Source organism: Echeneis naucrates, unplaced genomic scaffold (assembly GCF_900963305.1).
Source record: "Echeneis naucrates unplaced genomic scaffold, fEcheNa1.1, whole genome shotgun sequence".
Lineage (NCBI taxonomy): Eukaryota > Metazoa > Chordata > Actinopteri > Carangiformes > Echeneidae > Echeneis > Echeneis naucrates.
Window position 1 is genome coordinate 1,818,840 of NW_021780167.1, and position 11,056 is coordinate 1,829,895.

The window sequence follows — 11,056 nt, forward strand, 5'->3', positions numbered from 1 at the left end:
CACCTACAGCCGTAAAAATAGCAGAAAGATCAACATGGATTAATTTAACACACTGTAAAAAGGTCATTTCAGTTGAAAGCTCCGATAGGGGAGGTGAGCCAAAGACTGATAATAGGGTAGATCCAGACGTTTAGAGGCTGGATAGACCTGAAAGTCAGTGAAGTTTTTACAAGACACCAAACCAAGTAGAGGAGACCGATTTTCGACTAAAATGACTCCTAAGTGGTTATCACGGGCCATCAGAGGATGGTTGGTGACTATATTCCTTATAATAACCTTTCTGCTAATATGGCACTTGTGGAAGCCACCCCGAGGGGATGGAACAGACACAGTACAAACGTTAAATCAGATGAAAGAAGGAATCAGACTTAGTTCAAGATCAGTTCAAAGACGATGGCCTAATCTGCCATACAATCCATGTAACAGTCCCCATAATGGAGAAAGAACCACAACTGAACTTTATGTCTGTTATAATACAAGTAAGTTTGTTAGCACTGTATACATACCCCGGAATTCATTTAAACTGGGGGGATATGCAGCAGATCAGTGGAAAGGATATATATTTTACCTAGACTCACAACAAGATAAAATTGAGAAAAGAGATAGAGCTTACCAGCATGTTGGAGGGAACACTTGCCAAATGTTTGCATATAGTGGAAGTGGATGGTCACATGGTTCATACGGGTACCATCCACGTGCACAGAACTGGATTAAATGATTACAACTTGGTGTACAATTAATAAAAATGCAGACAGGATCAACTACATCCACTACAACGTTCAAAAGTTAGGTAATTGGACACAGAGCGGCTTTGAGGCGGTACATGGACAGTTGTCTGCAACTTCTCTAATGGCATTCTAGAACAGGATAGCCCTGGACATGTTGTTGGCTGAGAAAGGAGGTGTGTGTGCTATGTTCAGAGAGCAGTGTTGCACGTTCATCCCCAACAACACAGCTGCTGATGGCAGCCTTACTAAGGCCATAGAGGGACTCCGAGCTCTCAATGGCAAGATGAAAGAATGTGGGATTCATGGATGGATGTCTTTGGAAAATATAAAGCTCTAGTGTCCTCTGTTTTGGTCTCTATAGCAGTGTTTGCTGCAATCTTAACTTTGTGTGGATGTTGTTGTGTGCCCTGCCTGCGTTCTCTTATTAACCGTCTAATTACTACAGCAATTTCACCCATGGAAGATAAAGTGGCTCAAATGTATCCCTTGCTGGATAGTAATTCTCAAACTGACGAGGAGAGTAGTGGAGAAGAAGACCCTATTAAAACATACTGGATTTGTTCTCAGGTTAAAAAGATTATAAATGTTAAAGACATTACCTCCAAGTGTAAACTTACTTGTGTTCATAAAAATGATCTCGCAGTTGAAAATCTTAATGAAGTGACTGAGCAGAGTGATATGAGAAGTTGGGCAAGAATGTGATAAACAGGAGGGAAATGTTAGAATAAATGTACATAAAGTGATTATCACAGTACTGCTCAAGTTTTACTGACCCTGCAAGAATGCAGAAACCTGTGTTTTTATTAGCAGGAGCAGAGGTCATACCTCCGAAGAAGAAGCAACGACCTTCGAAGAAGATTTATGAAGAAAGGGAGGATGTTGAAGCGAGATTACTTCGTTTATAAACTAACTCCTCAATGTGTGTGTGTGTGTTTCTTGTGACTTATAACTTGAATATAAATCATAACAAGCGTCTATTCATTCACTACTTGCAGCTGTGTATTCTCACCTTTAGAGCTGCAAGATCTTGTAACTAGGGACCACCCTAAGGAAATAAAAAGGGGGAGAACAGAAGAGATACTCCAGCGCGGGTAGAGTGTGTCACTGAGCACATCTCTGTCTGTTCTCCTTGCAAGTAAAATGAGCGCTGTTGTCCTTTGTCTTTCTTCCCTGTGTGTTTAATAATGTTCTAGGGGGTTTAAACCTGACAGCCAGGATTAACTGGTGGTGCTGCATCGCCAGCTAACTTCCCATCCCAAATCGAGCCGGTAGGAGTCTACCTTCAACCTCTCTTGCGCGAGTCGTTCCTGAAGCTTCAGCTTCTCCATTTCTACCTCGGCTGCCCATCTATCTTACTGCAGCTGTAGCTCCAACAACTCTTTGTGCTGATTAAAGGACAATGTCGTAACATCACCAGGCATTTCGGGGTTAGCCGTCTCCTCTTCCTGGAGAACTTTTAACTCTACGATGGCATCCCTCACTCATGACTTCATTTCTTTACTCTACCAGTATGGACCACAATCTTATAATGCAGAGCCAGCTCTAATAGCTGGGCCTTAGTAAAGCTATCTAGCAGCACCTCAGATGGACCCTTAAAGTCTTCAATGCTAGCCATTGTAAATAATATACCGCTGCCAAACTATAGTAGCTAATACAGGGACTACCTGATAAACTACACACTTGCCCCCCCGGTGAACACATCAAACAGGGAAAAGTGGGCCTTAAACAGAATAGTGGCTACAAGGAAAGGATTAAATTATTAAATGAAAAGTGGAGCCGGTCCCACCTGACTACCTGCCTAACAAGTGTCTAACTTTCTAACAATCTTCATGTGATTTTGGGGGCGGGTACTTATGCACTGAAGCCCATGGAAAGAGAAAGGCATCTAACCATGAATGTGCCCCCGAGACAACTGCTCTAGCCCCCTCACACACAAAAACAACAAGCTAAAACAATAAACACGGGTCCTAAACGTGGGAAAAAGACGTAGCTCCACTCACTCATCCGTCCTTGTGCACACCAGAAAGCAGGCACACCTCCCCCTCTCCACTATAGAAAAAAAAGGTTACAACACCTTGAAACAAACCACAATAAGTCAATAGACAACATCTGTATCCCCAAATTTATCTAATTAGCAATTAGCAAGATACCAAATGACAGATGACCAACCAATTGACAAAATACCCAATAGCAATTGACCTAACTAAGCTCCCACCAAAGCCCCCAATTTGTCACAGCCCGGCTCCAGAAAATGGTAAAAAGCAAAAATTCAAAACAACAATCAATTTATGAACTTAACTTAAAAGTGGGCAGTAAGCCTGCTCCCAAAATGCCTGTAGAATGTGGAGCAGCATGCTGGGAAAAGGCAGCAAGCAATTTATAAGGCCTGGCACACACCACTAACAGGTGTGCCCCATTTGCCTCATTACTGAGCCCAGTCTCCAGGCCCCGCATATTAAAGGGATAGCGCAGGTTGGAAACCTGCAACCCAGACCAGAATTACTGACACAGTCATCCATGACAGAAGGTGGAAAGGGATGTCACATACTGAAGAAGATATCAAGTGACTTGAAGCGAAGCAGATGAAAACTAAGCCTTTTTGAAAGACACACATTGGTTGACAACACCTATAAAAGTGGTTTGTTGTATGCTGTGTTGTTCCTGACGGCCATACCGCCCTGAACACGCATGAGCCAGGTACCGCAACCAGCACCTGCTGAGAGAGAGGAGACAGGATCACGTCCCTCTGATTATTTCTTACTTTTCTCTGTATATTTTTTTATGGACATCTTACTTTTCCGTGCATCCTTGTTTGTTTCACTGCTTGGACAGTTTATTATAGAAAGACCCTGCATTCAAGCAGGACGTGAAAAATTGTCGGTATCTCTTGCTGTTCCTCTCCACGGAAATCTTTAGTAAAAGGCGAAAGATTTATACGATTTGAAGAGAATCCAGAGTCTGCTGAGCTCGGAAGTCATGCTCCTGCCTGTCGCAGCGACGTGCACTTCATTCGTGGTCTTTTATTTATTTTCTTCTTTTTTTTTATTTTCAATACAAAATGACAGAAATTAAATGAGTTTTAAATGCACACCTTCATTTAAATGTTGAGAAAAGTTTAAGAATGGAAACTGTAACTTCATCACAAAATTCCCCTTTCGATCGACAATGACAAACGCAAGGCATGATGGGATTGGAGGCTTTACCTAACCGGTTCTGATACTTTTTTCTAAAATGCATATTTCACCAGATTTCAAATAAATGTGTGCTTTGGAAAACCATCACACAGATGTCGGCCTGCCTCTTCACTGTAAAATAAAACACAAGTCGTTCAACAGTACTGTTTGTTTGGAGCATCCAACGGAGACACAGAAGATAATGACTCTTTAAAGGGACTAAAAGTGTGGCACGCTACGGTTTTACGGCCATACCTCCCTGAACACGCCCGATCTCGTCCGACCTCGGAAGCTAAGCAGGTCGGGCCTGGTTAGTACTTGGATGGGAGACCGCCTGGGAATACCAGGTGCTGTAAGCTTTTTTCCCCTCTGTGGACAAAGAGGGCATTGTTGCTCTCTTGTCACAGAACCATTCAACTTGAATTTATTTGGAGCATATGTTGCATTTTTTGGACACATCACTGATCGCATTTAAAAAGGTGCAATTCTCTTCTACTATCCAATAATTGTCACTATGTGTAGCAAAAAGAAAGAGGAAACAGTTGAATAAAGATAAACGAGTGAGTGAACACACTGAAGAAAATAGCAAGCGACTTGAAAGTAATACAGAAGCAAAGCAGTTGGAATCAAGACTTTCTGAAATACACATATCGGTTGAGAGCAGGCATAAAGTTTGCTTTTGTGTCTCACACGAGCGCTTACGGCCACACCACCCTGAACGCGCCCGATCTCGTCCGATCTCGGAAGCTAAGCAGGGTCGGGCCTGGTTAGTACTTGGATGGGAGACCGCCTGGGAATACCAGGTGCTGTAAGCTTTTTTTCCCCTTTGTGGACAAAAGAGGGCATTGTTGCTCTCTTGTCACAGAACCATTCAACTTGAATTTATTTGGAGCATTGTTGCATTTTTTGACACATCACTGATCGCATTTAAAAAGGTGCAATTCTCTTCTACTATCCAATAATTGTCACTATGTGAGCAAAAAGAAAGAGGAAACAGTTGAATAAAAGACAAACGAGTGAGTGAACACACTGAAGAAAATAGCAAGCGACTTGAAAGTAATACAGAAGCAAAGCAGTTGGAATCAAGACTTTCTGAAATACACATATCGGTTGAGAGCAGGCATAAAGTTGGTTTTGTGTCTCACATTAACGCTTACGGCCACACCACCCTGAACGCGCCCGATCTCGTCCGATCTCGGAAGCTAAGCAGGGTCGGGCCTGGTTAGTACTTGGATGGGAGACCGCCTGGGAATACCAGGTGCTGTAAGCTTTTTTTCCCCTTTGTGGACAAAAGAGGGCATTGTTGCTCTCTGGTCACAGAACCATTCAAATTGAATTCATTTGGAGCATTGTTGCACTTTTTGACACATCACTGATCGCATTTAAAAAGGTGCAATTCTCTTCTACTATCTAATAATTGTCACTATGTGAGCAAAAAGGAAAAGGAAACAGTTGAATAATAGACAAACGAGTGAGTGAACACACTGAAGAAAATAGCAAGGGACTTGAAAGTAATACAGAAGCAAAGCAGTTGGAATCAAGACTTTCTGAAATACACATATCGGTTGAGAGCAGGCATAAAGTTGGTTTTTGTGTCTCACATTAACGCTTACGGCCACACCACCCTGAACGCGCCCGATCTCGTCCGATCTCGGAAGCTAAGCAGGTCGGGCCTGGTTAGTACTTGGATGGGAGACCGCCTGGGAATACCAGGTGCTGTAAGCTTTTCACTCAGCAGTTTCTACAAAATAGGATGCACAGCCGTCTCACTTTTAGGTTGTCACTGTGTCATATGAGGTAAAGAGAGGATTCCAAACAGAGAACTATAGTGAAGGTACCAAGTCACGAACGACCGTTCTTATCTTCAACATGCTCAGAAAAACCCTGCATTCAAGCAGGAAGTGAAAAATTGTCGGTATCTCTTGCTGTTCCTCTCCACGGAAATCTTTAGTAAAAGGCGAAAGATTTATACGATTTGAAGAGAATCCAGAGTCTGCTGAGCTCGGAAGTCATGCTCCTGCCTGTCGCAGCGACGTGCACTTCATTCGTGGTCTTTTATTTATTTTCTTCTTTTTTTTATTTTCAATACAAAATGACAGAAATTAAATGAGTTTTAAATGCACACCTTCATTTAAATGTTGAGAAAAGTTTAAGAATGGAAACTGTAACTTCATCACAAAATTCCCCTTTCGATCGACAATGACAAACGCAAGGCATGATGGGATTGGAGGCTTTACCTAACCGGTTCTGATACTTTTTTCTAAAATGCATATTTCACCAGATTTCAAATAAATGTGTGCTTTGGAAAACCATCACACAGATGTCGGCCTGCCTCTTCACTGTAAAATAAAACACAAGTCGTTCAACAGTACTGTTTGTTTGGAGCACTCAACGGAGACACAGAAGATAATGACTCTTTAAAGGGACTAAAAGTGTGGCACGCTACGGTTTACGGCCATACCTCCCTGAACACGCCCGATCTCGTCCGACCTCGGAAGCTAAGCAGGGTCGGGCCTGGTTAGTACTTGGATGGGAGACCGCCTGGGAATACCAGGTGCTGTAAGCTTTTTTCCCCTCTGTGGACAAAAGAGGGCATTGTTGCTCTCTTGTCACAGAACCATTCAACTTGAATTTATTTGGAGCATTGTTGCATTTTTGACACATCACTGATCGCATTTAAAAAGGTGCAATTCTCTTCTACTATCCAATAATTGTCACTATGTGAGCAAAAAGAAAGAGGAAACAGTTGAATAAAAGATAAACGAGTGAGTGAACACACTGAAGAAAATAGCAAGCGACTTGAAAGTAATACAGAAGCAAAGCAGTTGAATCAAGACTTCTGAAATACACATATCGGTTGAGAGCAGGCATAAAGTTTGCTTTTGTGTCTCACACGAGCGCTTACGGCCACACCACCCTGAACGCGCCCGATCTCGTCCGATCTCGGAAGCTAAGCAGGGTCGGGCCTGGTTAGTACTTGGATGGGAGACCGCCTGGGATACCAGGTGCTGTAAGCTTTTTTTCCCCTTTGTGGACAAAAGAGGGCATTGTTGCTCTCTTGTCACAGAACCATTCAACTTGAATTTATTTGGAGCATTGTTGCACTTTTTGACACATCACTGATCGCATTTAAAAAGGTGCAATTCTCTCTACTATCTCATAATTGTCACTATGTGAGCAAAAAGAAAGAGGAAACCGTTGAATAAGACAACGAGTGAGTGAAACACACTGGAAGAAAATAGCAAGCGACTTGAAAGTAATACAGAAGCAAAGCAGTTGGAATCAAGACTTTCTGAAATACACATATCGGTTGAGAGCAGGCATAAAGTTGGTTTTTGTGTCTCACATTAACGCTTACGGCCACACCACCCTGAACGCGCCCGATCTCGTCCGATCTCGGAAGCTAAGCAGGGTCGGGCCTGGTTAGTACTTGGATGGGAGACCGCCTGGGAATACCAGGTGCTGTAAGCTTTTTTTCCCCTTTGTGGACAAAAGAGGGCATTGTTGCTCTCTGGTCACAGAACCATTCAAATTGAATTCATTTGGAGCATTGTTGCACTTTTTGACACATCACTGATCGCATTTAAAAAGGTGCAATTCTCTTCTACTATCTAATAATTGTCACTATGTGAGCAAAAAGGAAAAGGAAACAGTTGAATAATAGACAAACGAGTGAGTGAACACACTGAAGAAAATAGCAAGGGACTTGAAAGTAATACAGAAGCAAAGCAGTTGGAATCAAGACTTTCTGAAATACACATATCGGTTGAGAGCAGGCATAAAGTTGGTTTTTGTGTCTCACATTAACGCTTACGGCCACACCACCCTGAACGCGCCCGATCTCGTCCGATCTCGGAAGCTAAGCAGGGTCGGGCCTGGTTAGTACTTGGATGGGAGACCGCCTGGGAATACCAGGTGCTGTAAGCTTTTCACTCAGCAGTTTCTACAAAATAGGATGCACAGCCGTCTCACTTTTAGGTTGTCACTGTGTCATATGAGGTAAAGAGAGGATTCCAAACAGAGAACTACAGTGAAGGTACCAAGTCACGAACGACCGTTCTTATCTTCAACATGCTCAGAAAAACCCTGCATTCAAGCAGGAAGTGAAAAATTGTCGGTATCTCTTGCTGTTCCTCTCCACGGAAATCTTTAGTAAAAGGCGAAAGATTTATACGATTTGAAGAGAATCCAGAGTCTGCTGAGCTCGGAAGTCATGCTCCTGCCTGTCGCAGCGACATGCACTTCATTCGTGGTCTTTTATTTATTTTCTTCTTTTTTTTTATTTTCAATACAAAATGACAGAAATTAAATGAGTTTTAAATGCACACCTTCATTTAAATGTTGAGAAAAGTTTAAGAATGGAAACTGTAACTTCATCACAAAATTCCCCTTTCGATCGACAATGACAAACGCAAGGCATGATGGGATTGGAGGCTTTACCTAACCGGTTCTGATACTTTTTTCTAAAATGCATATTTCACCAGATTTCAAATAAATGTGTGCTTTGGAAAACCATCACACAGATGTCGGCCTGCCTCTTCACTGTAAAATAAAACACAAGTCGTTCAACAGTACTGTTTGTTTGGAGCATCAACGGAGACACAGAAGATAATGACTCTTTAAAGGGACTAAAAGTGTGGCACGCTGCGGTTTACGGCCATACCTCCCTGAACACGCCCGATCTCGTCCGACCTCGGAAGCTAAGCAGGGTCGGGCCTGGTTAGTACTTGGATGGGAGACCGCCTGGGAATACCAGGTGCTGTAAGCTTTTTTCCCCTCTGTGGACAAAAGAGGGCATTGTTGCTCTCTTGTCACAGAACCATTCAACTTGAATTTATTTGGAGCATTGTTGCATTTTTTGACACATCACTGATCGCATTTAAAAAGGTGCAATTCTCTTCTACTATCCAATAATTGTCACTATGTGAGCAAAAAGAAAGAGGAAACAGTTGAATAAAAGACAAACGAGTGAGTGAACACACTGAAGAAAATAGCAAGCGACTTGAAAGTAATACAGAAGCAAAGCAGTTGGAATCAAGACTTTCTGAAATACACATATCGGTTGAGAGCAGGCATAAAGTTGGCTTTTGTGTCTCACACGAGCGCTTACGGCCACACCACCCTGAACGCGCCCGATCTCGTCCGATCTCGGAAGCTAAGCAGGGTCGGGCCTGGTTAGTACTTGGATGGGAGACCGCCTGGGAATACCAGGTGCTGTAAGCTTTTTTTCCCCTTGTGGACAAAAGAGGGCATTGTTGCTCTCTTGTCACAGAACCATTCAACTTGAATTTATTTGGAGCATTGTTGCACTTTTTGACACATCACTGATCGCATTTAAAAAGGTGCAATTCTCTTCTACTATCCAATAATTGTCACTATGTGAGCAAAAAGGAAAGAGGAAACAGTTGAATAAAAGACAAACGAGTGAGTGAACACACTGAAGAAAATAGCAAGCGACTTGAAAGTAATACAGAAGCAAAGCAGTTGGAATCAAGACTTTCTGAAATACACATATCGGTTGAGAGCAGGCATAAAGTTGGTTTTTGTGTCTCACATTAACGCTTACGGCCACACCACCCTGAACGCGCCCGATCTCGTCCGATCTCGGAAGCTAAGCAGGGTCGGGCCTGGTTAGTACTTGGATGGGAGACCGCCTGGGAATACCAGGTGCTGTAAGCTTTTCACTCAGCAGTTTCTACAAAATAGGATGCACAGCCGTCTCACTTTTAGGTTGTCACTGTGTCATATGAGGTAAAGAGAGGATTCCAAACAGAGAACTACAGTGAAGGTACCAAGTCACGAACGACCGTTCTTATCTTCAACATGCTCAGAAAAACCCTGCATTCAAGCAGGAAGTGAAAAATTGTCGGTATCTCTTGCTGTTCCTCTCCACGGAAATCTTTAGTAAAAGGCGAAAGATTTATACGATTTGAAGAGAATCCAGAGTCTGCTGAGCTCGGAAGTCATGCTCCTGCCTGTCGCAGCGACGTGCACTTCATTCGTGGTCTTTTATTTATTTTCTTCTTTTTTTTTATTTTCAATACAAAATGACAGAAATTAAATGAGTTTTAAATGCACACCTTCATTTAAATGTTGAGAAAAGTTTAAGAATGGAAACTGTAACTTCATCACAAAATTCCCCTTTCGATCGACAATGACAAACGCAAGGCATGATGGGATTGGAGGCTTTACCTAACCGGTTCTGATACTTTTTTCTAAAATGCATATTCACCAGATTTCAAATAAATGTGTGCTTTGGAAAACCATCACACAGATGTCGGCCTGCCTCTTCACTGTAAAATAAAACACAAGTCGTTCAACAGTACTGTTTGTTTGGAGCATCAACGGAGACACAGAAGATAATGACTCTTTAAAGGGACTAAAAGTGTGGCACGCTACGGTTTACGGCCATACCTCCCTGAACACGCCCGATCTCGTCCGACCTCGGAAGCTAAGCAGGGTCGGGCCTGGTTAGTACTTGGATGGGAGACCGCCTGGGAATACCAGGTGCTGTAAGCTTTTTTCCCCTCTGTGGACAAAAGAGGGCATTGTTGCTCTCTTGTCACAGAACCATTCAACTTGAATTTATTTGGAGCATTGTTGCATTTTTTGACACATCACTGATCGCATTTAAAAAGGTGCAATTCTCTTCTACTATCCAATAATTGTCACTATGTGAGCAAAAGAAAGAGGAAACAGTTGAATAAAAGACAACGAGTGAGGTGAACACACTGAAGAAAATAGCAAGCGACTTGAAAGTAATACAGAAGCAAAGCAGTTGGAATCAAGACTTTCTGACATACACATATCGGTTGAGAGCAGGCATAAAGTTGGCTTTTGTGTCTCACATTAACGCTTACGGCCACACCACCCTGAACGCGCCCGATCTCGTCCGATCTCGGAAGCTAAGCAGGTTGGGCCTGGTTAGTACTTGGATGGGAGACCGCCTGGGAATACCAGGTGCTGTAAGCTTTTCACTCAGCAGTTTCTACAAAATAGGATGCACAGCCGTCTCACTTTAGGTTGTCACTGTGTCATATGAGGTAAAGAGAGGATTCCAAACAGAGAACTACAGTGAAGGTACCAAGTCACGAACGACCGTTCTTATCTTCAACATGCTCAGAAAAACCCTGCATTCAAGCAGGAAGTGAAAAA

General features: G+C 42.7%; 17 non-coding genes across 17 annotated transcripts; 13 read left to right on the forward strand and 4 right to left on the reverse strand.

The window, feature by feature from the left end:
• Window positions 1–3,574: 3,574 nt before the first annotated feature.
• Window positions 3,575–3,687, reverse strand: LOC115038378 (U5 spliceosomal RNA). The gene has a single exon (XR_003840529.1). It is a non-coding gene; the product is annotated as a U5 spliceosomal RNA (small nuclear RNA).
• A 455-nt stretch (window positions 3,688–4,142) lies between these two features.
• Window positions 4,143–4,260, forward strand: LOC115038371 (5S ribosomal RNA). The gene has a single exon (XR_003840523.1). It is a non-coding gene; the product is annotated as a 5S ribosomal RNA (ribosomal RNA).
• Window positions 4,261–4,597: 337 nt separating this feature from the next.
• On the forward strand, window positions 4,598–4,716 carry LOC115038363 (5S ribosomal RNA). The gene has a single exon (XR_003840515.1). It is a non-coding gene; the product is annotated as a 5S ribosomal RNA (ribosomal RNA).
• Window positions 4,717–5,052: 336 nt separating this feature from the next.
• On the forward strand, window positions 5,053–5,171 carry LOC115038372 (5S ribosomal RNA). Its single transcript, XR_003840524.1, has one exon. It is a non-coding gene; the product is annotated as a 5S ribosomal RNA (ribosomal RNA).
• Window positions 5,172–5,508: 337 nt separating this feature from the next.
• On the forward strand, window positions 5,509–5,626 carry LOC115038370 (5S ribosomal RNA). Its single transcript, XR_003840522.1, has one exon. It is a non-coding gene; the product is annotated as a 5S ribosomal RNA (ribosomal RNA).
• Window positions 5,627–5,782: 156 nt separating this feature from the next.
• On the reverse strand, window positions 5,783–5,895 carry LOC115038374 (U5 spliceosomal RNA). The gene has a single exon (XR_003840525.1). It is a non-coding gene; the product is annotated as a U5 spliceosomal RNA (small nuclear RNA).
• A 453-nt stretch (window positions 5,896–6,348) lies between these two features.
• LOC115038365 (5S ribosomal RNA) lies at window positions 6,349–6,467 on the forward strand. Its single transcript, XR_003840517.1, has one exon. It is a non-coding gene; the product is annotated as a 5S ribosomal RNA (ribosomal RNA).
• Window positions 6,468–6,800: 333 nt separating this feature from the next.
• On the forward strand, window positions 6,801–6,918 carry LOC115038368 (5S ribosomal RNA). Its single transcript, XR_003840520.1, has one exon. It is a non-coding gene; the product is annotated as a 5S ribosomal RNA (ribosomal RNA).
• Window positions 6,919–7,253: 335 nt separating this feature from the next.
• LOC115038379 (5S ribosomal RNA) lies at window positions 7,254–7,372 on the forward strand. Its single transcript, XR_003840530.1, has one exon. It is a non-coding gene; the product is annotated as a 5S ribosomal RNA (ribosomal RNA).
• Window positions 7,373–7,709: 337 nt separating this feature from the next.
• Window positions 7,710–7,828, forward strand: LOC115038380 (5S ribosomal RNA). Its single transcript, XR_003840531.1, has one exon. It is a non-coding gene; the product is annotated as a 5S ribosomal RNA (ribosomal RNA).
• Window positions 7,829–7,984: 156 nt separating this feature from the next.
• LOC115038375 (U5 spliceosomal RNA) lies at window positions 7,985–8,097 on the reverse strand. The gene has a single exon (XR_003840526.1). It is a non-coding gene; the product is annotated as a U5 spliceosomal RNA (small nuclear RNA).
• A 453-nt stretch (window positions 8,098–8,550) lies between these two features.
• Window positions 8,551–8,669, forward strand: LOC115038366 (5S ribosomal RNA). The gene has a single exon (XR_003840518.1). It is a non-coding gene; the product is annotated as a 5S ribosomal RNA (ribosomal RNA).
• A 336-nt stretch (window positions 8,670–9,005) lies between these two features.
• Window positions 9,006–9,124, forward strand: LOC115038381 (5S ribosomal RNA). Its single transcript, XR_003840532.1, has one exon. It is a non-coding gene; the product is annotated as a 5S ribosomal RNA (ribosomal RNA).
• A 337-nt stretch (window positions 9,125–9,461) lies between these two features.
• Window positions 9,462–9,580, forward strand: LOC115038364 (5S ribosomal RNA). Its single transcript, XR_003840516.1, has one exon. It is a non-coding gene; the product is annotated as a 5S ribosomal RNA (ribosomal RNA).
• A 156-nt stretch (window positions 9,581–9,736) lies between these two features.
• On the reverse strand, window positions 9,737–9,849 carry LOC115038376 (U5 spliceosomal RNA). The gene has a single exon (XR_003840527.1). It is a non-coding gene; the product is annotated as a U5 spliceosomal RNA (small nuclear RNA).
• A 452-nt stretch (window positions 9,850–10,301) lies between these two features.
• Window positions 10,302–10,420, forward strand: LOC115038367 (5S ribosomal RNA). The gene has a single exon (XR_003840519.1). It is a non-coding gene; the product is annotated as a 5S ribosomal RNA (ribosomal RNA).
• Window positions 10,421–10,755: 335 nt separating this feature from the next.
• LOC115038369 (5S ribosomal RNA) lies at window positions 10,756–10,873 on the forward strand. The gene has a single exon (XR_003840521.1). It is a non-coding gene; the product is annotated as a 5S ribosomal RNA (ribosomal RNA).
• Window positions 10,874–11,056: the final 183 nt, after the last annotated feature.